Consider the following 23,091-nt stretch of genomic DNA (forward strand, 5'->3'; position numbering starts at 1 on the left):
AACTATTGTTGGTAGAATCTCAGGTGGTGATGAGAGAGTGTACAGGAGTGAGATATGCCAACTAGTGGAGTGGTGTCACAGCAACAATCTGGCACTCAACGTCAGTAAGACGAAAGAGCTGATTGTGAACTTCCAGAAAGGTAAGATGAAGGAACACATACCAGTCCTCAGAAGGATCAGAAGTGGAGAGAGTGAGCAGCTTTAAGTGTTTTGGTGTCAAATTCTAACCTGGTCCCTACACATCAATGCAGTTATAAAGAAGGCAAGACAGTGACAATACTCCATTAGGAGTTTGAAGAGACTTGGTATGTCAACAAAAACACTCAAAAACATCTATAGATGTACCGTGGAGAGCATTCTGACAGGCTGCATCACTGTCTGGTTTGGTGCAGGAGGTGGGGGGCTACTGCACAGGAATGAAAGAAGCTGCAGAGGATTGTGAATTTAGTCCACTCCACCTTGGGTACTAGCCTACAAAGTACCCAGGACATCTTCAAGGAGCAGTGTCTTGGAAAGGCAGTGTCCATTATTAAGGACCTGCAGCACCCAGGGCATGCCCTTTTCTCATTGTTATGATCAGCTAGGACAGGCATGGGCAAACTACGGCCCGCGGGCCATATGCGGCCTGTTAAGCTTTTTAATCCGGCCCGCAGAACTTGATGAAATTATATTAATAAACCTTGTTAACGTTTTCTCCCTGCAATTCTGGCGTTTTCCCAATAGATGACGCACTCTATGTACATTGACCTTTGTTGAGGTGCAGCGTATTACTCCACATTTGCGCTTTACTTTGTGACCTTGTGGCGACCCATTTCCTGGCACATCCGAACCGGCTCACAATTAGCCAGCGTTCCGGCTAAGAGGCCTGCGGGGATTTGCGAGCACAGAGCTCCGCATACCGGTGCGCTCTCCCTGCTTTGTCATTGTGTGGGTCATTGTTGAGTTTTGGCACAGGGGACAATTGAATAAGAAGGAGCAGGACAAGTAGACCTGCATCTCCTACCGTTTTTGAAATAAAGACAGTCAGGAGGAGAGTGATGATGATAATATCTTGAAGGATAACAGAATTTTCAGTGCTTTAAAATAATAACTGTTACTATTAAAAAAAGCTGTATTTTATTCATTTAATTTTCAGTGTTTTAAAAGTCATTTCAATAAATAGCTAAATACCATGGGACTTCAAAGACTGATATTTTGTTGTAATGCATTTGTTCATTTTCAATTGAAATTAAAGTACATGTTTTCTACATATCCCATGATATTTTATTTTCTGTTATGAGGTGTATTACCAAAACACTCCGTCCATCTGCTCCTGGTCCGGCCCCCCTGTCAAATTTTAGAACCCTTTGTGGCCCACAAGTCAAAAAGTTTGCCTACCCCTGAGCTAGGAGGTACAAAAGCCTGAAGGTACACACTCAGCAATTCAGGAACAGCTTCTTCTCCTCTGCCAATTCCTAAAGGAACATTGAACACTTGAACATTACCTCACTTTTTGAATAAACTGTATTTCTGTTTTAATCTATTCAATATCTGTATACTGTAACTGATTTTTTTTCTTCTATATTATGTATTGTGCTGCACTGCTGCCACAAAGACAACACATTTCTCGACACGTGCTAGTGAATTAAACCTGATTTCTGATTCTGATTTCCTAACTCTAGTGTTCAGTCATTGCTGGCATGATCCTGGCCCTATAGCTGAAATGTGAGCACCTTTGACAGTGCTGAACTTTATTCCTTAACCCACATTGCATTTGCCATCTCAGAATAATGAGGTCCTTCTTGTGAAAGTACTCCCATAGTACTGGGTAGAAGATTGCAAGGGTTGAGTGCAGTATGTGCCACGGACAGTAAAATGCATGTGAAATCCATGTGCCTGCTGCACTTGCCCTCTTTAGTAGAGGTCAAGGATTTGGGAAAAGGCGTGAAGGTAACCTGAACAGGTAACTACATTGAATTTGGTCGAAGTACTGTACATACAGTGGCCACAGCGTGGAATGAATGTGTAATGGATGAGATGCCAATTGAGGGAGCTACTTTGATCTGGATTGCATGTAGGAGTGAGATTGAAAATGTAGTTTTAATGGTTCCAGAACAACAACCTCTCACTCAACGTCAGCAAATCCAAAGAGCTGATTATTGACAAAAGGAAGAGGAAACAGGAGGTGCACGAGTCAGTCCTCATTAGGGGATCAGAGGTGGAGGGGGTCACTAAATTTAAATTTCTTGGAGTTATCATTTCAGTTGATCTGTCCTGGGACCAGCATGTAATTGTTATTACAAAGAAGGCAAGGCTTCTTTACTTGCTATTCTCTACTCAAGAGAACATAAAGAGAGTTTATGTCTTCATTGTTATGTGATTCATTGCCTATGTACTGAAATTTCACGTCATCTCATTTTTCACCAGCTTCTTATTATTCTGATTGTGCCTCTACCCCGGTACTAAATCCCTGGTTGGTGGAAACACCTTCTTTGCATCCAGCTTGTCTAGCTTTCTGTGTATATTTTAATGAGATCTCCTCCCATTCTTCTAAACAAGAGAAGACAATTTTAATCGACTCAATCTGTCATAATTTGGCATCCATATAACCAGTCTTGTGCCATCCCTGAATGGCAAGTTTATCCTTTCTTAGGTAAGGAGACAAAAGCTCCAGGTGTGGTCTTGACAAAGTCCTGTACAATTGCATACAAACTTACTTTTTGAACTTTTCTCCTGTATCCTGCAATAAAGTCTAACAAAGTATTTGCCCTCTTCAACTTTTGCTGCATCTGCATATCAATACTAACCACTGTGTCCAGGTGCACTTTGGTGCGCAAGGAGGCTTGGCACAGTGTAAGTGCATCCTCATATTGCAGGGAACAGTGTGGGTCCCAATGACAGCATGAGACTACAGAGGATCCCATCTCACTGGCTCTTCACTCAACCCTGGATCACCTGGACAGCAAAGATGCACACATCAGGATTCTCTTTATTGACTACAGCTCAACATTCAATACTATCATCCCGTCAAAAATAATCAGTAAACACCAAAACCTGGGCCTTAGTGATTTCCTTTTGCAATTGGATCCTGGATTTCCTCACTTGCAGACCCCAGTCAGTTTGAACCGGCAAAAACATCTCCTCCACAGTCTACATCAGCACAGGTGCACCACAGCTGCCTGGTCCCCGCTCTACTCACTTTACACCTATGACTGTGTGGCTAAGTACAGCTCCAACACTGTATACAAGTTTGCTGATGACAGCACTGTAGGGGGTGATGAGGCAGCATACAGGAGGGAGAAGGAAAACTTAACTGAGTGATGTAATAACAACAATCTCATAGTCATGTCGATAAGACCAAGGAACTGATTGTAGACTTCAGGAGAGGGAAAGTAATTATCGAGGATCAGAAGTGGAGAGGGTCAGTAACTTTAAATTCCTGGGTGTCACTATCTCAGAAGACCTGTCCAGCACCCATCATATAAATAAAATTGCAAAAGAAAACAAACAGCAGCTCTACTCCTTCAGGAATCTGCGGAGATTCAGCAGGTCATCAAAAAACTTGGCAAACTGCTACAGAAGTGTGGTGGAAAGTGAGCTGACCGGCTGCATTACGGCCTGGTATGAGAACACCAATGCCTTTGAGTGGAAAATCCCACAAAAGATAGCAGGCTCAGCCCAGTACATTACGGGTAGAGCCCTACCAACCATCGAACACATCTGCATGAAATGATGCCGTAGAAAAACAGCGTCCAACATTAAAGATCCTCACCACCCAGGCCATGCTCTTTTCTCGCTGCTACCATCAAGTAGAAGGTAGAAGTGCCTCAGGACTCTCATCACTAGGTTCAAGAACAGTGAACACTATGCACTCAATGCACACGATGCGGGAGGAACTCAGCCGGCCAGGCAGTATCGATGGAAAAGAGTAAGCAGTCATGTTTTGGGCCCAGGTCCTTCATCAGGACTGGAGAAAAAAGATGAGAAGTCAGAGTGAGAAGGTGGGTGAAGGGGAGGAAGAAAAATAAGGTAGTAGGTAACAACAGAGGAGGAGATGAAGTAAAGAGCTAGGAATTTGTGAAAGAGATAAAGGGCTAGAGAACAGGTGAGACAAAAGGTCATGTAAGAAAGGGAAGGAGATAAGGCAAGGGAGGGAAATAGGAACGAGAAATGGTGAAGGGAGTGGGGGGGCATTACTGGAAGTTCAAGAAAGTGATGATCATGCCATTAGGTTGAAGGCTACCGGGGAAAAATATAAGGTGTTGCTCCTCCAACCTGAGTGCGGCCTCATTACAACAGTAGAGGAGGTCATGGACTACCCCTCAACCATCAGCCTCTTGAACATAAGGGGATAAATATACATTCTATTTCTGGTGTTCCCACAACCGATGGTCTCACTTTAAGGACGTTTATCTTGTGGCATGCTGTCATTATTTATTGATATTTGTACCAGGGTTTGTTGTTCATTGATCCTGTTTACAGTGAGTGTTCTATGGATTTGTTATGCCTGCAGAAAAAAAAAAGAACCTCAGGGTTTTATGTGGTGACATGTATGTGCTACGATTATAAATTTTACTAACTTTGAACATTCAAAAGATGATTTTGTCACACGTCGGCAGAGGGAGTGCAGAGCGCTGTCACTGCGGTGCCTGGCCGGCAGGGGACGATGCGGAGCGCTGTCACTGCGGTGCCTGGCCGGCAGGGGACGATGCGGAGCGCTGTCACTGCGGTGCCTGGCCGGCAGGGGACGATGCGGAGCGCTGTCACTGCGGTGCCTGGCCGGCAGGGGACGATGCGGAGCGCCGTCACTGCGGTGCCTGGCCGGCAGGGGCCGATGCGGAGCGCCGTCACTGCGGTGCCTGGCCGGCAGAGGACGATGCGGAGCGCCGTCACTGCGGTGCCTGGCCGGCAGAGGGCGGTTTTCTTGTCCTTGCCCTCTCAGGTGACGCCATCTTGGGATCTTCCGAGCGGGGAAGCGGCGTCTCCGGTCCGGGCGGTGCCAGTCCGAGAATGATGTAGTTTCGAGGTCCGGAGTTCGGAGTGTAATTCAAGTTCGGGGCCTCGGCTAGGTGACGACTCTACCTCGCTGCGTGGAGTTGGCGAGGGGGAAAACAATGCCTGCCGGTGCCGCGCACTGAGCCCGCCCCCGTCCTGGCCGGGCGCCGATCCCCGGTGAGTCCCCGCTTGGCCCTCGGTGACCGCCCGCCACCCTTGAAGCGATGCGGCTGTGAGCGGACGTCGAACGCCCGAGCTGAGAGGAGGTGAGAGGAAACGGAGCGTGGGCCCTGGGCCTGGTCAGTTCCGGGAAGCGATGAGGGTGGCGGGTGGACGGAACTCGGATCGAAAGGGTCCTGTGAACTCCCCACCACCTCCTTTCCTCAAAGCACCACTCAAATTGTTTCCTCGGCCCCCCACCTTGCCTCCCGAAACCCAGCGCGCTCCCCTCCAACACCCCGACCCTTCCTCCCCTCTCTCATTCCGACACACTTCCATCCAAACTTTCTACCCACATTTTTCCATCCCGATTCCCATAACGCCACCACAGCTCTCACAATTCCAAACCTATCTTCCTTCCCCACCAGCCCACTGTTTTTAACCTTATTCCTCCCCACGGTTCTACGCCTCCCCTCCCCAGTCCTAAGTAGACTTTGGTTGCCCCCTCCAGTTGTTGAATCTTTTAGATTCCATTTCCACCACGTGAACACTTCCAAAATTACATATTGATACAAAATCAGTGGTGTTACATATTAAATGTTCTGATATTTTTGTTTCTTTTGATGTGTTCTAAAAGGTTACAATGTGTAACTGTCCTTAAAAACAATTTTGTGACTGTACTTAGTTTAACCTAATTTTGATGCATCAACCTATTTGATTCTTGTGCAACATACCAGTTTAGGCAATATCAGATTTGTTGTGGTGGAATTTCATCCTAATTGTGTGGATTATGTGCATTAATTATTGTCTACCCAATTTTCTGCATACATTCTGTAGAAACATTGTTAAAGTACTGCAAGTTTGTACAGCCTTGCCTGAAGTTTTAAAATTATTGCTGGCATGCAGTGAAAGTTTTCTTTGCATTCTTTTTCTGGGCATTTTTATTTGATAGCTAATAAGTGTACAATAGAAACCTACATGTTTTAACAGATTAATATTCACCTGTTTGAATTACACAAAGTCTTAAATGTTTTTTAAAATATCTTTTCATGGTATAATTTTAATATTTAATGCTGAGGTATAGCCATTGTGAAGTAATTCAATAATACTTAGAAGAATTGGTAGCAACTGTTAGAAAGAAAAAAATAATGATGTTGGATGATGTCATTGAGACTAACAGAATATGAAATATTTCTCAGTCATTTTTGTATTTGAATTTTTAAGCCCTTGATTTCCAAAAGGCCAGTAACATCTTAATTGTTTCATGACAAACACTCTTAGTTGTGAAATGCATTGAAAGTAGTGCTGCTTCTCCCCCCTTCATGCCACATTATCACTGAACCAGCAACACAACTTACATCCATCCTCCCCTCTCTCAGGTCCAGCAAGTATCCTGACAGCAGGAATATGGAATCTCTACCTTTTACCTAGAGTCATTTGCTGAATGTCAGTAATTCAGGTAAGAAGGGACATGTCTCTGATCCCCCTACCTCAGGATTATGTGGGTTAATGAGACCGTTCACATTAGTGTTAGTCCAGCATTTATTTTGCTTTCTTTCTTTACCAATCTTTTTATTGATTTAAAAAGAGCATATATATAAGCAAGTGGGTAATTATCTGAAATATATATATATATATATATATAATCAATAACAATATGTACAGAAGGTGAAATAAAATCAAAATCATACATAGTATTAATTTGATATAGAATGTATAATAAGGAAGGATAATTAATTCTCTTATCAATTCATAAAAAGAAAAAAGACTTTTTGAATATTTTTTATTATAAAGAAACCTCACTATTATCTACAAAACAAACAAAAAGGGAAAAAAAGGGACTGGGCAGTCCATCCTGAGAGTAAAATCAAGAAAAGGCATTGATCAAGGCATGTTATGATAAACTCAGTGACGATTTGTGGAATGTGAAATCATGTAATTTATTTAGGCATTGCAAGGTTTTATAATGGTAGTAATAACTTATAAGTGTGTTATTTTTAAATTCGCTTACCTTTGCAAGTATCCAGAAAAGCACGAAGCGCAGAATCAAATATTGCTGTGATGATTGTACTCTCTAGTATCAATTGTTTGGTGAGAATGAAGTTCAACCATTTAGACAGAACTTGAACTAAAGTGTATCACATTCAGAGTCCTGATGAAGGGTCACTGCACAAAATGTTGACCCTTCATAGATACTATCTTGCTGAGTTCCTCTGTGTGTGCTGCTCACAGTCAGAGTCATGCCTATCCACACATCCTGGAGCAGTGTGAGTCAAGCATAGTCCCTCTGTAGAAACTTTTGGACTTCTGAGTGTAACTGCACATGTGCATACTCTAAATTTCTCACATATTTATTGTGGACATCGAAAGTGCCAGTTCTTAAAGCTGTAAATAATTCACGCAGCACAACGTAAAACTTTTATATTTCAGCCAAATCAAAGTACTACAAATTATCTGAAGTAAAAAGTATTTAAAATGGTTGCAATGACAAGTCATCCAACTGATGTTCTACTTTTTCTCTCACAGTTGCTACCAAATCTGAGTATTTCCAGTGATTTTTTTAATTTGATTGTGCAGTTCAGTTTTCAGTTGTGGTTTTCCTAATGGATTATTGGCAAATGGCTTCTTTGCAGGTTCAATAGTTAATCAGTGAAGCAAACAAAATGTTATCATTTATTGCTAGGGAATTGAATATGATAAGGAGGCTATACGTAATGTCATTTAGGGCATTGGTGAGACCTTATCTGAAGTATTGTATAGTTCCCAATCTCTTTAAGGAAGAAAATAAATATGTTGAAGGCAGTTCAAAAAAAGGCTTCCTTGTCCAATAACTGGTATGAACAGATTTTCTTGGGGAGAAAAGTCGAATAGGTAACTGCTATAGTTTTGGTGAGTGTGAGTTGCTGTGAATAAAGTATGCAAGAACATGGGAGCTCAAGGCAGAGTAGGATGTAGAAAATATATTTCCTTTTATGGGAGAATGTAGAGCTAGCAGTTACCATTTATGACAGTTGGAGTATTTTTTTTCTGAGTTGTGAGCCAGAGAGCAGAGTCTGAATGTTTTTAAAGCAAATAGATTAGGTCTTGGTAAGATGATGAACTGCTGCCAGGTGTAGGTGGCATTGTAGAGATGAGATTGCAGTTAGATCAGCTATAATGACTGGGGGAGTTGAATGGCCTGCTGCTGCAATCCCAGAATCCCCACCTTCAAATGGTGATACCTCAAAAAAGCGGCATCCATCCTCCGCAATCAGATTTCTGGATGGGTGGGCATGAACACTACTTCATTATTTTTCCCTTCGCTTTTTGCACTATGTATTTAATTTTTAATATATATACTTATTGCAATTTGTATATACCTTTATTATGTATTGTGAGGTACTGCAGCCACAAAACCACAAATTTCATGGCATACACCAGCAATACTAAAGGTGATTCTGATTAAATGCATGTGTTTAATTCGGGCTTTCCCTCCAGATAATAACACAAAGGCCATCTAAACCAGAAAAAATAACAAGGCCTTGAAAGATGACAGCACCTCAGTTGAAGTTTTAAAACTGAGTGATGAAGAGTCACAAATTCACAATCTCATTGTCCGTGTTTGGGAAGAAACATGTCAGGGAATCTCAGATGGTGTGATCATGGCATCTTCAAATCCAATTATGGCAACCACAAGGGAGTCTTCCTGGAGTCTGCCATAGGGAAAGTCATTGCCAATTCTCTCCCAGATGCTGAGAAACTGATTCCAATGTGAATTCTATCCATCTGAAGATGCTATAGACTTGATCTTTACCAGTTGACGAAGAGACGTGCAGGTAGCAGCACCAAATGTTATCTGAAGTTTTATCACCTAAACCCTTGACCTGTTATCAGGAGGGACTATGGAATACTTTTTCAAATTCAGTGTTCCCCATAACATCACCATTTTACATTTGCATCATGATGCACGCAAACCGTAATCTAACAGGTAGACCTACTGAACCAGTCTCAGTGGAATGCAGTGTGGAACAAGGCTGCATTATTGCACAGACATTTTTCTCAGTCTCATGTTGCAAAGTTGTATTTGTTTTCCAAAAAGATTCCTGTGGGGGTTGCAGTTAAATCTCAGAACTGATGCTAAACTGTTCAACCTACAGCAACCACACACAAGAAACAAGGGCAGCCAAAGCTCAATAGTCAGCCTACTGTATCCTGATGAGGTTCTCCTTTGCATCCATTTATAGGCCAAGTTTCAAATCATGTAAATTTACAGAAGCATATGCTAAGTGAGCATTGCAGTCAATATCTGAAGCACAAGGGTGCTCTAGTGACCTGGCTTCTAATAATAAATATTCACTGTGAAGCTCTGGGAAATACTGACTACTTCCCATAACTCAAGTACTGCCATTAGTGACGAAAGTAAAAGTTACTTACAATGAACCTACCACAGAAAAATACCACAGTGGTTATTTGAGTAAAAGCGTATTAGAAGATGTAAACCTCATCTAGCACAAAACTCATGGTTTACTATGAAGAAATATTCCCTCTTTTGTATATGTTTTGGATCTAGACTACTAACAAAAGATATGTCAAGGCATTTAGATGGTACTTCCAAAAATTACTTGACAGGATGCATCAATTGATGTCAGGGTTTTATCCAAGCCAACATCCCCCAGCTTTTTAGCCCCTGATTACCCTCATTTGGCTCTTACATCTTGTTCACATGCAGGAAAATGCTCTCTTTCGGGTTTTACTCTGCCAAGAGATTGCCAAGTAAACATAAGTGATAAAGAATGTGTGCTCAAAGCCTACATGGGAAAAATTGCAACATTCCCACTGATTCTTGTGACTTCTTAGCCCATAACTTAAAGTGGAAATGATGGTGCTAAGAACCTTGAACCCACATACTGGGAGCTCACAGAGCCCTGCCTAGGTAACACGAGGAACTCATCCCCTCCTCGACGATTCACCCATCACCTGTCCGTTTTGAAACAGTGTGCACTTCTCATTGGCTTCATCAGCCACCTCAGAAACCCCAAGAAAATTTTTTTGTAATAAAATATAGTACATTTTTTTTAAGGAATTGGGCAGTTTTATCAAAATAGAAATTTTCTATGCAGTGATATATTGGAGAATCTGATAAAGAGCTTTCTTTTACTAGCACTTCTTCAGGACACATGCCCAGATTGTAAGAAAATGTTTGCTAGGTGCAGTATGTGTGAAATAAAGCAGACTTTTCATTCATATCTGTTTTCTTGGCTAAAGTTCATATGTATTTGTGGAAGTCTTGAATTTCCGGCTCTGGTTTCATTGATAGTGTTAAATTTCTTCATTCTGGTTATAGTGTTCTCGCTCAGGTGTAAGAGAATGCTGAACTAAACACCGAGGTAAACCGTAGTCAATGAAAACAGGATCGCAGTATGATTAACCGTTTACTGTTCACTCTTCCTCATTAACGTATGGTGAAAACTGTTGACAAAACAATACAAAATTTGTACAGTATTTGTTTCCTCCTTGATATCACATTTACATCGTAAATACTTGCAAAAGTAAAACTACAACAACTACATTACATTAAAGTACAGCATACAGTCAGAATCTACTTACGCCATTGACTGCTTTAAATACACTTCAACACAAACTATCCGCAACTCTTTAACTAACGAAAACATAAACCTTATCAACCGTCATTACTTTTAATAGAATCAGTGTTAACATTTTAATTCAACATATCGATTATCTCATGAACTTACGGCGTTGCTTCACTATGTTTCTAGTGCGTAGAAAGACAACTTTTCTCACGTTGATCCTGCACATGTGAGCCCCCTCCTTCCCGTTTCTCCAAACCGGTATTTTCCCACAAGACGTGGCGAAACCGGGTGTGACGTCATTGCATGCCGGGATATATCACAGACAACAAATTTACTTTAAACAATCCTAACTTTAACTAAAAAATGCTAACAAACGACTTACTAATATTATAAACTAAATAAATGCCATAAAGGCAACACACTGGTATTTTATGAATATACAGTAGAATGAAAGAGGATCATGCAGATGTAGTTCCAAATGTCAGGCACTCAAACTACTTAAAAATGACAGCCATTGCTGGCTATAAGTAAGCAACAAACCCTAAAGCCTGAAACGGATGCCAATGTGTATTGCTTACATGACCCTGTGTAAAATGATATTTACAGGTGTCCCGTTTTTCGAACGTTCACTTTACGACAACTCGCTGTTACGAAAGACCTACATTAGTACCTGTTTTTGCTAACCAAAGAGGATTTTCGTTTTTACGAAAAAAGACACCCGCTTTATACGTGTGTTTACCCGGAGAAAGACTACAATGGCCGTGAAACCTTCTGCGGGCAGTTGTTTGCGTGTGCATGCGTAGGCGTGTACATGCCGATTTTTTTTCTCCAAATTGATTTTTGCTCACTGTCTTCCTGATTTTGATAAGTGAAACTACACCATACATACAATATTTCTACTTTATATAGGGTGTATATTTATCACATCATTCCTGCTTTTACTATATGTTAGTGTTATTTTAGGTTTTATGTGTTATTTGGGTTGATTTGGTGGGTTATTTTTTTGGGTTAGGGAACACTCAATAATTTTTCCCATATAAACTAATGGTAATTGCTTCTTCACTTTACAACATTCTGGTTTTCATAGGAACGCTCTACCTTCGGATTGCAGGGTAAACCTGTATATGAATTTAATATGTAAGCAAATTGCTGTTTTGCATTGAAATGGATTATCGTCACCTTTTAATGAAGAATGGTTTTGAAGCTGATAATTTGTTAAAATGAAATTTTGTGTGCATTGTATATTTTAGAACAAGGGTGTAATTTTTCTTTAAATTGTGCTGCCATAGCCTTTGAAGGAATGTAAGTCCAAGAGTATATTTATTAGGAAAGTTTTCAACAAGGTTTGATGCTGTTTTGTTTGTGTGTATCTTTGCTTCCCTTGGAATTACTTTTTTAATGTGTGTTCCATTATACAGCTGAAGAATCATAATTCTTCATTTCTTAATGATGATGGGGTGGTAAATTGGATTAGTAAGTATGCAGATGATACTAAGGTAGGTGGTGTTGTGGATAATGAAGTAGGTTTTCAAAGCTTGCAGAGAGGTTTAGGCCAGTTAGAAGAGTGGGCTGAACAATGGCAGATGGAGTTTAATGCTGGTAAGTGTGAGGTGCTACATTTTGGTAGGACTAATCAAAATAGGACATACATAGTAAATGGTAGGGCATTGAGGAATGCAGTAGAACAGAGTGTTCTAGGAGTAATGGTGCATAGTTCCCTGAAGGTGGAATCTCATGTGGATAGGGTGGTTAAGAAAGCTTTTGGTATGTTGGCCTTTATAAATCAGAGCATTGAGTATAGGAGTTGGGATGTAATGTTAAAATTGTACAAGGCATTGGTAAGGCTGAATTTCGAGTACTGTGTACAGTTCTGGTCACCGAATTATAGGAAAGAGATCAACAAAATAGAGAGAGTACAGAGAAGATTTACTAGAATGTTACCTGGGTTTCAGCACCTAAGTTACAGGGAAAGGCTGAACAAGTTAGGTCTTTATTTTTTGGTGTGTAGAAGGTTGAGTGGGGACAATAGAGGTATTTAAAATAATGAGGGGGCTAGATCGAGTTGATGTGGATAGGCTTTTTCCAGTGAGAGTAGGGGAGATTCAAACAAGAGGACATGATTTGAGAGTTAGGGGGCAAAAGTTTAAGGGTAACACGAGGGGGAATTTCTTTACTCAGAGAGTGGTAGCTGTGTGGAATGAGCTTCCAGTAGAAGTGGTAGAGGCAGGTTCGGTATTGTCATTTAAAGTAAAATTGGATAGGTATATGGACAGGAAAGGAATGGAGGGTTATGGGCTGAGTGCAGGTCAGTGGGACTAGGTGAGTGTAAGCGTCAGCACAGACTAGAAGGGCCGAGATGGCCTGTTTCCGCGCTGTAATTGTTATATGGTTAAGAGCCATATCAGAAGGAAGTCAGAATCAGTGATGAAATTCAGCACAACCTTTGATTTTCGCAGAAAATGTGTATTTGAAGATCAAAGTCTCAAATCTCTCCCTCCTATGCCAAACCTATTACACACACTTGAAAAGATTGGAGGATCACATTGATGCTATCCACGCAAAATCCTCCACATTCAGTCGCAGGTAAATGAATTAATGTTAATGTCCTTCTCACACCAACAATCCCAACATTGAACTCAGTTTGCACAATTTGAGAGGTCACACCTGAGAATCGACTCTGAAACAGGCTTTCTATTTTGAAATTTGTTATCAAAGGAATTACCAAGTGGAAAAAGATTACCAAGTGGAACCTCTTAGAAGAAAATGTAACAACTCTGCTAGCTCTTGGGAATCCTTGGCCTATGACCACTCTGAATAGAGCAAGATAACATTTGGAACCTCAAGTCCATGCAGTAAGAACACACAAGTTCAGTATTAATGTGGATAGAATGCACCAGCTCTCAAACAGCCAACCATCCACCCACCCTTGCCACCTTCTGTGGCAAAAGAACTGAAGTAGAAGCAAGTGGATCCCAACTTACCCCATAGATAGTTTTTTTCCAAAATCAGGGCAAAATGAGTATTATCTAGGATCATGTAGGTGGTGGTAAGTGCTTGTAACGTGCCAAATACCCTCCACGAGAAAAATAATTTGGCATTTATAATCCTTTGACAAGTTGCTGGAATCTGTTTTGTTCCTGATAGAAATAGAAGTCACTGAGTGCAGTTGATGAAAGGAATGAACATTTGGGGGAAGTTTGTGTACCAATCAAACCAGATTATTGATATAGCTCATAAGTTGACCGTTATGACCAAAGTTTATTGTAATATGCTTTAAATATTTCAAAGGATAAATGCAAATTTTAATATATCTAATATGAATCATTTGTAACCCCATGGAATATTACTATTGAATGTTAGTGTGTGAAATTTCTACACGTTACTTTGTAGAATTTACTGGGCATCTCTACTAATAAGGTAGGAATTTTAGTTTGTGTGGAATTTGATATGTGTGCCTATGTACATGTTCAAACATGCTGGAGTAATGTTGGCATATATGTACATAGCGAAGTATTGCCTGCTTGTCTGAACATTGATACTATTTAAAAACAGATTTGGAGATGTTTGTCAGTATGAAGAAATTATGTTTTGTTTAGTGGACTTCTGGTTAATCTAATTTCTAGTGCTTATCTAATTCGAAGTGCTTATTGAATGTTTAAGATGAGGTGAGGGCTTCTGCATTCTCTGTTATTTCAAATGGTGGGATCCAGGCCCCAGATACTTGTTGAATGAAGGACATTTTGTTCACCTCCTCTCTAATCCTACTTTAAATCCATGGGTCTGTACTCTGCTAAGGAAAATAGGTTAATTTAATTTTATCTGTCTAGGCTTCCTATGTTAGTTATCAATTTAATAAATCGTCCTTTTATGTCAAGGAAGTTACACTACTCTAACCAGCTCTTCCACATAACCCTAATTCGTAGTCCTCACAATGCCCTTTATTATCTTCCCTATTTCCTTCTTGTTTTCACATACTTCCTGTAGTGTCATGATCAGAATAGTACACAGTACTCTGGCTTTGTACTAACTTGTGTTTTATGTATTTCGCGAGGAACTCATCAGGTCAGGCAACATCTATGGAGAGAAATAAACAAATATTTCAGGCTGAGATGGTCTTGGCCAGAAACGATTGTCTGTTCCTCTTCATTGATACTGCTTGACCTACTGAATTCCTCCAGTATTTTGTGTGTGTTGCACTGGATTTATATCTGCAGAATATCTTGTGTTTATGCATTTCTAGCTTGTCTACCTTACTCTTGCATTCTTTACTTCAGTGACAAGCCTCTCATTTACTTTAACTATATTATGCATCTGATAATGCTACTTTCAAAGATCTCTGCAAGAGTACACCTCTAAATTTTGTTTCTCTAGATTTCTGCTTATTCTGCACTTGATTTGTCATTTTTGCCCTCCCAGATGTATTGCCTCACACCTCTCTGGATTGAGTTCCATTTCCTGCTGATGTTATCACCAGGACAGTATATTGGTATTCTGTTGTGCCCCAGTATTTCTTTCTTTATCAACCACTGGTAATTTTGCTATAATTGGCAAATTTATTAATTTGATCACTTACAGTTGTCTTGAATAATTTCTGTACACCAGGCAAAGGTAATAGATATTATACTGAGATCTTTCAGACCCTATTGCATCAAGTATTAATATTGTCTTCTTACATTGAGCCTTTTTTTATCCAACTTATTGCTTCTAGTAACACGTAGTGTTATAAATTCTGAAGGCATCAACCAAATGGGATTTTGATAAAATGCACATATACTATAATATACTGCTCTACTTTCATTGATGGCCTTGTTACTAGCTCACAGTTCATTCAAGTTGATTATCTACAATGTTTCTCTAGTTCACCCCTGCTGATTTATCCTTTATTTACTCAACACCATTTTTGTCCAACTAGCATGATTCTTGCTCTTTCCCCTTAAACAAAGGTGTAATGTCAACAATATTCCATTTCTTATTGAAGCATCAAAATTGTTGATATCAGCTGAATGACATTTTACTATTGTGAAACAATACATGGATCAAAACTGAGGAATCGTCAGTCATGAATAACATGGATATCGAAATTCGCAACACTTTCTGGTATGCCAAGAGACTAGTAATCTGAAGAAAAGAATGTTAGAAAATCAAGTTGTCAGATCCAGCACAAAGCTTGTGGTCAAACAGGCAGCAGTGATTCCTATCCCCTTCCATATATCGACAATGTGGACTACTTGCAACAGCACCTCAAAGCCTTGTCAATACCACCAAGATAATATCTCCACAAAATTTATTGATGCCTGTATCCTATTCCCAAGCCAGCATCCCCAGCATTGGAGGCCTAAATTGCACTCATTGGGCTCTGGTGGTTAGGCCATGTCATTCACATCCCAAATGCCAAACTTCTTTTATAAAAAAAACAGACACTATTCCAAGCTTTGTCATGAGAAATTGTTACCAGATGAATGGAGGGAAAGATTTAAGATTATTCTCATGCCTCATTGAAAAAAAAATCCCCTTTGACCTAAGGCCTGTCTATAACTCTTAAAAAGAAAAGAGGAGGTTTTACAATGATATTGAGGACCTGAGTCCAAAGCATAAACAATGATGGAAGTAGCATACTAACTTTGTTAGCGACTGCTGGTCAAAACTTGAATGTCATTGACCATCTTGGAGTTCAAGAAACTAAGTGGAAACAATTTGTGCAAGAAAGAAAGTGATCATGCTCCGGGAATTCAAAACTATGCAGTTGAGGAAGTGCTAATTTCTTAACTCAGATGGGGAATAATGGCATCATGATAATAATCGATTTTAACGAAGATGCATGAGCACGTAGTAATCGACAAATGTGTTGTAATTTCTTTCAAAAGGTAACCTATGGTGTTTTGTGTATTAAGAAGTGAAATTATGTCTGGAAAGGGTTACTTTGAGATTCTTCAAGATTTTTTTAAATTGCAAATTACTGACCTTGAGAGAAATTGGAGTAAAGTGCTGGGTTTCATCAATCCATGAAGTGATGTTTTACTATTATACTTAATCATAATTCTGGCCATTAATTGCTAGTTTTGAATCTGTTCTATGTGAAATATATTCTTGCAAGTTAAAAGCTGTATATCCATTTGTATTAACTGTTCGTGGACTTGTTGCCATTAAATTGCATGTAAACTGGTAAATACTAAATTTAAGTTAAAATTAAGATTAGCTTTATTCATTCATTACATGTGCATTTAAAGTGTTTTGCATCAGCGACCAACAGAGTGCTGAGGGCGGCCCACATGTCTCACAGTGCTTCCTGCGCCATCATCGCATGCTCACAACTTACAAACCCTAATCTCTACAACTTTGGAATGTGTTTGGAAGCCCACGTGATCACAGAGAGAATGTACAAACACCTTATAGACTGCAGCAGGGATTGAACCTTGCTCGGTGATCACTAGCACTGTGATTGTGCTGTCATCCTGCCTGACTCAACATCTTTAATTATCCTGTATCAAAAGAGCAGGGACATCTATTTTGCTCATCTCTGATACTATAATTGGGTGTTGTGCAAAATTGTTGCTGTAGTTTGGAGTTTACTGGTGCTCTATTTCAGTAACTTGATTGAATTCTTTAATCCATTCTGAATTTCACTAACATAAAGCTATCTCATTAGATGCTTGTATTAGGTGCATTTGAAGCAAATAAATTTTTCAAAATCTCAGATCGACAACTATTTTTGTTCTATCATTATTACAACAAATTACAATTATTGTATCAAATGGTAGTGTTTTGTTTATTATGTATCCAGTGAAATCAGATTTTTATTTGAAAATAGTACAATTTGAGTCTCTTTCATTATCCACTATTAATTAGTGGTTTTGAAAATGTTAAATTGTAGAGAGACATTGGGAGGTTAAGTATCAGTAATTAGAAATTTTTAAGATCCCTGTGGTTCATAACACTTCTGTTTAGATGTACAATGAGGAGCTCACAGTAAATTTTTACCTTTATTCAAAGTCCATCTATCATGTATGTATGCATCATACAACCTTGAGGTTCATCTTCTTGCAGGCATCTACAAAACAAATCCAATAGTACCCTTTTTTTAAAAAATGAAGACCGTTAAACACGTTCAGAAAGCGGAAACAAAACACATTGTGCAAACAATAAAAGTAAGCAAATAGTTTCAGAACTGAAGCTTTACAAAAGGCAAGAAGCCAGGCATCACTGTAGCTAGAGCAAGCCACAACCTCAGTTCAGCACGGAGCTGAGTAAACATCGCAGAGTGGCAAACAGAGCCAGCCCGTGCCTCACCTCCAGTCCTAGTACCCTGATTTTTCAATCTGGCCCGGCACTTAAATTATCCAAACATCGGGTTGTTTCTTGCTCTTGGTCAGCTCTGGGGCCTGAACCACACCACCATGATTAAGCCTGTACCTGACAGCTAATTGAGGCTACCGTTAATTGGCCTAAGATGTAGTGGTCCCGATGTTTGCCAATTAACCAGAATCCTCTGTATTTAAAATGTACAAAGTAAATTTATTATCAAAGTTCATATATCCCCATTACCACTATATTACTACTATTCTTCCTAATTTGCATTGCAATTTATTCTCATGCCCAGCAACTTGCTTTTGATATTTTTTTTACCATTGATATACACTGTGCAGTCGCGTAACTGTGGTCAATTATCCTATTATCATGTCTCTGGTATATGGAAGGGAACAGGAGCACCCAGAGAATTTACAGGCTTCACACAGAACATACAAGGACAGGATTGAATTCAAGTCCTTGAAGCTGTCCACCTAAGCTGTTCAAGTCATACCACCTAAGTGGTTGTAAAATGTTTTGGAAAGCTAAAGTTGTAAAAGATGTGTTTTTCTGAATTGAAAGGATGATCCCAATTTTTTCATCATCAGATTTGGCCTAGATATATCAAAGTTATGATACATTACAGCATATACCTGAAGACCCACAATAGTGCTCTGTTACTTCTGGGTATTATGGTCCTGCTTATAAACAGCTGAAATGGCAAATTCAAAGGTTCATTTATTATCAAATTATGTGTCCCTATACAACTCTGAAATTTGTATTCTTCAGGTAGCCACGAAATAAAGAACGTAAAAGTCATTTGGAGAGAAACATCCAATGCTTCCAATAGATAGTTTGCTTTTTGATGTTTCCACCATAAACAATGCAAAGCAATGATGGAAGCATTAATCAGGCCTATAAGCAGTTTCCAAGCTGAAATGAACTATGTACAGTTTAACAGGTTTTGGTGAGATGTCTTCATTTTCAAAAGGAAAACTAGTATATATGCTTGAACTTTAATTATTAGAATTAGTTGGATGAATAGTAGGGTTCTACACCTTTGTGAGCTTTGTAAAATTCTGTAAATATTTCAGTTGTTTAAATGTTATTAAGTACAGTATATAAACTTCTTGAACGAGTCAGCTGACCTTGTAAGTAACTTAGTATGTAGTTGATTTGTGTTTACTATGTAGCCACAGTAATGTGTAGTGAGACAATACAAGATGTTCATTGGAAATTGTTACTGTATTTTTTCTAGCATTCAAAGGATGGATTAAAATAAAATGTTAAACATTACTTATTTCTGGGTCAGCATCTTTCTTTTCTGAACTTGACAGCTGGTTTTGGCAGACTCTCTTATTTTCCCTGATCAAGAAGTCCTTAGCTTGATATCTAGAAAACACGAGGAAATCTGCAGATGCTGGAAATTCAAACAACACACACAAAATGCTGGTGGAACACGGCAGGCCAGGCAGCATCTATAGGGAGAAGCACTGTCGACATTTCGGGCTGAGACCCTTCGTCAGGACTAACTGAAAGGAGAGATACTAAGATTTGAAAGTAGTGGGGAGAGGGGGAATTGCAAAATGATAGGAGAAGACCGGAGGGGTTGGGATGAAGCTAAGAACTGAAAAGGTGATTGGTGAAAGTGACACAGAGCTGGAGAAGGGAAAGGATCATGGGACGGGAGGCCTCGGGAGAAAGAAAGTGGGAGGGGGGGAACACCAGAGGGAGACGGAGAACTGGCAGGGTGATGGGCAGAGAGAGAGAGAGAGAAAAACAGAAACAAACAACTAAATATGTTAGGGATGGGGTAAGAAGGGGAAGAGGCATTAACAGAAGTTAGAGAAGTCAGTGTTCATGCCACCTTAGTAGGTAATCTAGCTTCTTCAACCTTTTCTTTGGGAAAAAATTACGATGTCATAATTGGAAAAAAAATAGAAACTTGTACATGTTTGCACAAGTATACATCATTAGCTAAATTACTGTTGGGTGGAACTTAATACTTAATAGCTAGCAATACCTTCTGGCAAAAGTTATTCAAGTGCTCATCTGATCCTCCCCAATTCATTAGAGAATGTGTAACAAAAGTTAATTTAGATTATACATCTGATCACCTTGAAAAGATAACATTCATTATGAAAGTGGAATTGGAAATACTAGATTGCAAAGAATTTAACTCCTAACATGATCCTTTTTATGGCAAAGAATCACGTCAATTAATGACGTCAAATAGAGCCATAATTTTTTTTTACCGTCTAACTTCCTGCAGCAAAGAATGAAGTTGATTGAGTACATACCTTTTTCATATTCAAAGCTTTTTATATGAATATAAAAGTTTAAGAGCCAATTTTAAGAGGGAAATCAGGAGGGCAAAAAGAGGCCATGAGATGGTTTTGGCATGCTGGGTTAGAGATAATGCCAAGAAGCTCTCCAGTTATATTAACAATAAAAGGATGATTAGTAAGAGACAAGATTCTCTTGAAGACCATCAGAGCTGCTTATGTGGGGGATGGCTGAGATTTTTATTGTTAGTTTCTCATTGGTCTTTACTAAGGGGAATATCATGGATGATAAAGAAAAAGGGTAGCAAAGAGTGAGGTCTTGGAATATATGCATATTATGAGAAAGGAAATATTTGCAGCTTGAAGTGCATTAAGGTGGAAAAATCCCCAGATCCTGACCAAGTGCACTCATGGACCTTGTAAGATACTTGCTTTACTGTTAACCTCGTGATTTTCCAGAAGACTGGAGAGAGGCTAATGCTCCATTATTCAAGAATGGTAGCAAAGACAGGTGAGCCTGACTTCATTTGTAGGGAAAGGTCTTGAAGGGTATTCTGAAAGACAAGAGCAACCATCATCACTTGGATTGTCAAGGCCTGGTTAGGAATAGTCAGCATGATTTTGAGTGCAGGCGATCCTATCTGATAACTCCAAGTTTTTCGAAGAGGCAATTAAGGGGATGGATGAGGGTAGGGCAGTTTATGTCTACATGCAAGGCCTTTGACAAAGTCCTACATGGCAGGTTGACTTCAAAGTTTAGGTTTCATTTGATTCAGGAAGCTAGTGAAGTGGGTTCAGAATTGGTTTAATGATAGGAAGCAGAGAGTGATGGTTGAAGGTCGATTCTTTTCTGGAGGCCTATCAATAGTGGGGTGCCCTGGGGGTCAGTGTTGGGACCTCTGTTATTCATCATTTGTTTAAATGATTTAGATATAAATGTAGATGACATTGTTACCAAGTTTGATGCTAAATTAGGGGATCTTGTTGATAGTGAAGCAGGTTACAATGAATTTTAAAGGGATCTTAATCAGTTAGGTGCTTTGTATATAGAACAGTACAACACAGTACAGGCTCTTTGCTCCACAAGGTTGTGCTGACCTTTTGACCTACTCTAAGATCAATCTAACCTTTCCCTCTCACATAGCTCTTTTTTCTTCCACCCGTGTGCCTGAGTATCTTAAATATCCCTTATGTATCCACCTCAACCACAATCTCTGGCAATTCCATGCATTTACCACTCAGTGTACAGTACTTTTTTTAAAAAAAACTTATGACATTTCCCTAAAGTGATTATTCTAATCACTTTGAAAATATGTCTTACCACCCTGGAAAACAAGCACTGGCCATCCACTCTATAGTACATCTTATCATCTAAAACAAAAAGGAAAGCCCGAGCTTGCTCAACCTTTCCCCATAAGAGGTGTTCTCTATCCAGGCAGCATCTTGGTAAAACTCCTCTGCGCACTCTCTAAAGCTTCCACATCTTTCCCTCTAATGAGGCAACCAGAAATGAACGTAGTAATTCAAGTGTGGCCTAACCAGTTTTTGTTCTGTCAGTGTAATTCAGATAATATTAATTGACCTAATCTCATTTTTTTGCTATTGGATCATAGCCTAATTCTCTACAGCATGTGTAATGTGTATTTGCTGCACTTTCAGGTTGTACATTCCAAACTCCATTTTGTTGAAAATTCTTAGATATCCATATATCTATTCCTTTTTTGTTGGCTTCTGGTAAAAAGAAATAGAACTAACCATCCACTGTCAACATGTGACAACTTGATATTTAATTTAGAGGATATAAACATGGACACCAGCCCTCATTATTCTTGTGGCATCATGTCAAGTATAAGCATCATTGACTTGCCCTCAGATGAAAAATTCTTTATTCTGAATGTTGAAGAGAAACATCAAAATAGCAAGGTTACAGAATGTAAACTGGGCAGAAGACAACATACGCTGCTACGTTCACAGCAACTTTGGTATTCCATCATAATCTCTAACCTCCTGGTGTATCATATTCAATATACTAATGAGCCAGGGAAACAACGCTTGTTATCTGAAGAGCATTTGAAGAAGAGTAATAAATATATCTAAAACTGAGGAGTCAAAACTGTTGAATTTGATAGTTAGCAGTATCTATTTTGCAACTAAGCAATCCCATAACCACTGGGTCAAACAAAGGTGGTTCTTTCATATACAGTTGGGATCAGAGAGGATGAACAATCCTCTTATGTAACACCTTGTCAAATCTTTTTCGAAATCTAAACACACTAGGTATGCAAATTCTCTTTGATCAATTTTCCCTGTCACATCTTTAAAGGTTTCAAGCAAATTTGACAAACATGATTGCCTTTCATATAACCATATTGACTCATTTCAAAAAGTTCACCTTTCCTAAATGATTAATTACTTCCTCTTTGACAGTTAAGTCAATCATCTTACCAGCAGTAGCATGCCTTGGAATTTGAGAGGAAACCGGAGCCCACAAATGAAACCCACAGGCACACAGATGTTCCATAACTTTGCCACTGTGGGGAATAATTAAATAAGGGGAAAGGGCTTTGTTTTTTTTTAAGTCTTGTGCTTTAATGTATCATAGAAAAGAGAAAATTTTAGATTTCCAAATGTTCATTTTCCAAAAAATTCAATGTTAGAGAATTTTATGTATTTCGTCAAAGTAACACATTAAGTAATAGACCACAGTTCCAATAAAAACTTGATTACTTTGTAGGTATATAGCTCAGTGCCTGATAAAACAAAATAACAAACAGGTACGATTGATCAGTGACATAATGAGGTGGATGAACTAAACTGAA

General features: G+C 39.3%; 2 protein-coding genes across 3 annotated transcripts in view; one reads left to right on the plus strand and one right to left on the minus strand.

The window, feature by feature from the left end:
• Positions 1-7,702, minus strand: part of LOC132399380 (glucagon family neuropeptides-like) — a 50,089-nt gene extending 42,387 nt beyond the window's left edge. Inside the window, exon 1 of the mRNA XM_059979668.1 lies at positions 7,145-7,702. The gene's annotated coding sequence lies outside the window, so the exon portion shown is untranslated. The remainder of the gene's footprint in view (positions 1-7,144) is intronic.
• The window catches only part of yes1 (YES proto-oncogene 1, Src family tyrosine kinase), a 67,495-nt gene continuing 49,310 nt past the window's right edge, over positions 4,907-23,091 (plus strand). Inside the window, exons 1-2 of one of the 2 annotated variants that reach the window (XM_059979660.1) lie at positions 4,907-5,240; positions 6,513-6,592. The gene's annotated coding sequence lies outside the window, so the exon portion shown is untranslated. The remainder of the gene's footprint in view (positions 5,241-6,512; positions 6,593-23,091) is intronic. The other variant, XM_059979656.1, reaches the window with a different exon arrangement.

Source organism: Hypanus sabinus, chromosome 1 (genome assembly GCF_030144855.1).
Source record: "Hypanus sabinus isolate sHypSab1 chromosome 1, sHypSab1.hap1, whole genome shotgun sequence".
Classification (NCBI taxonomy): domain Eukaryota; kingdom Metazoa; phylum Chordata; class Chondrichthyes; order Myliobatiformes; family Dasyatidae; genus Hypanus; species Hypanus sabinus.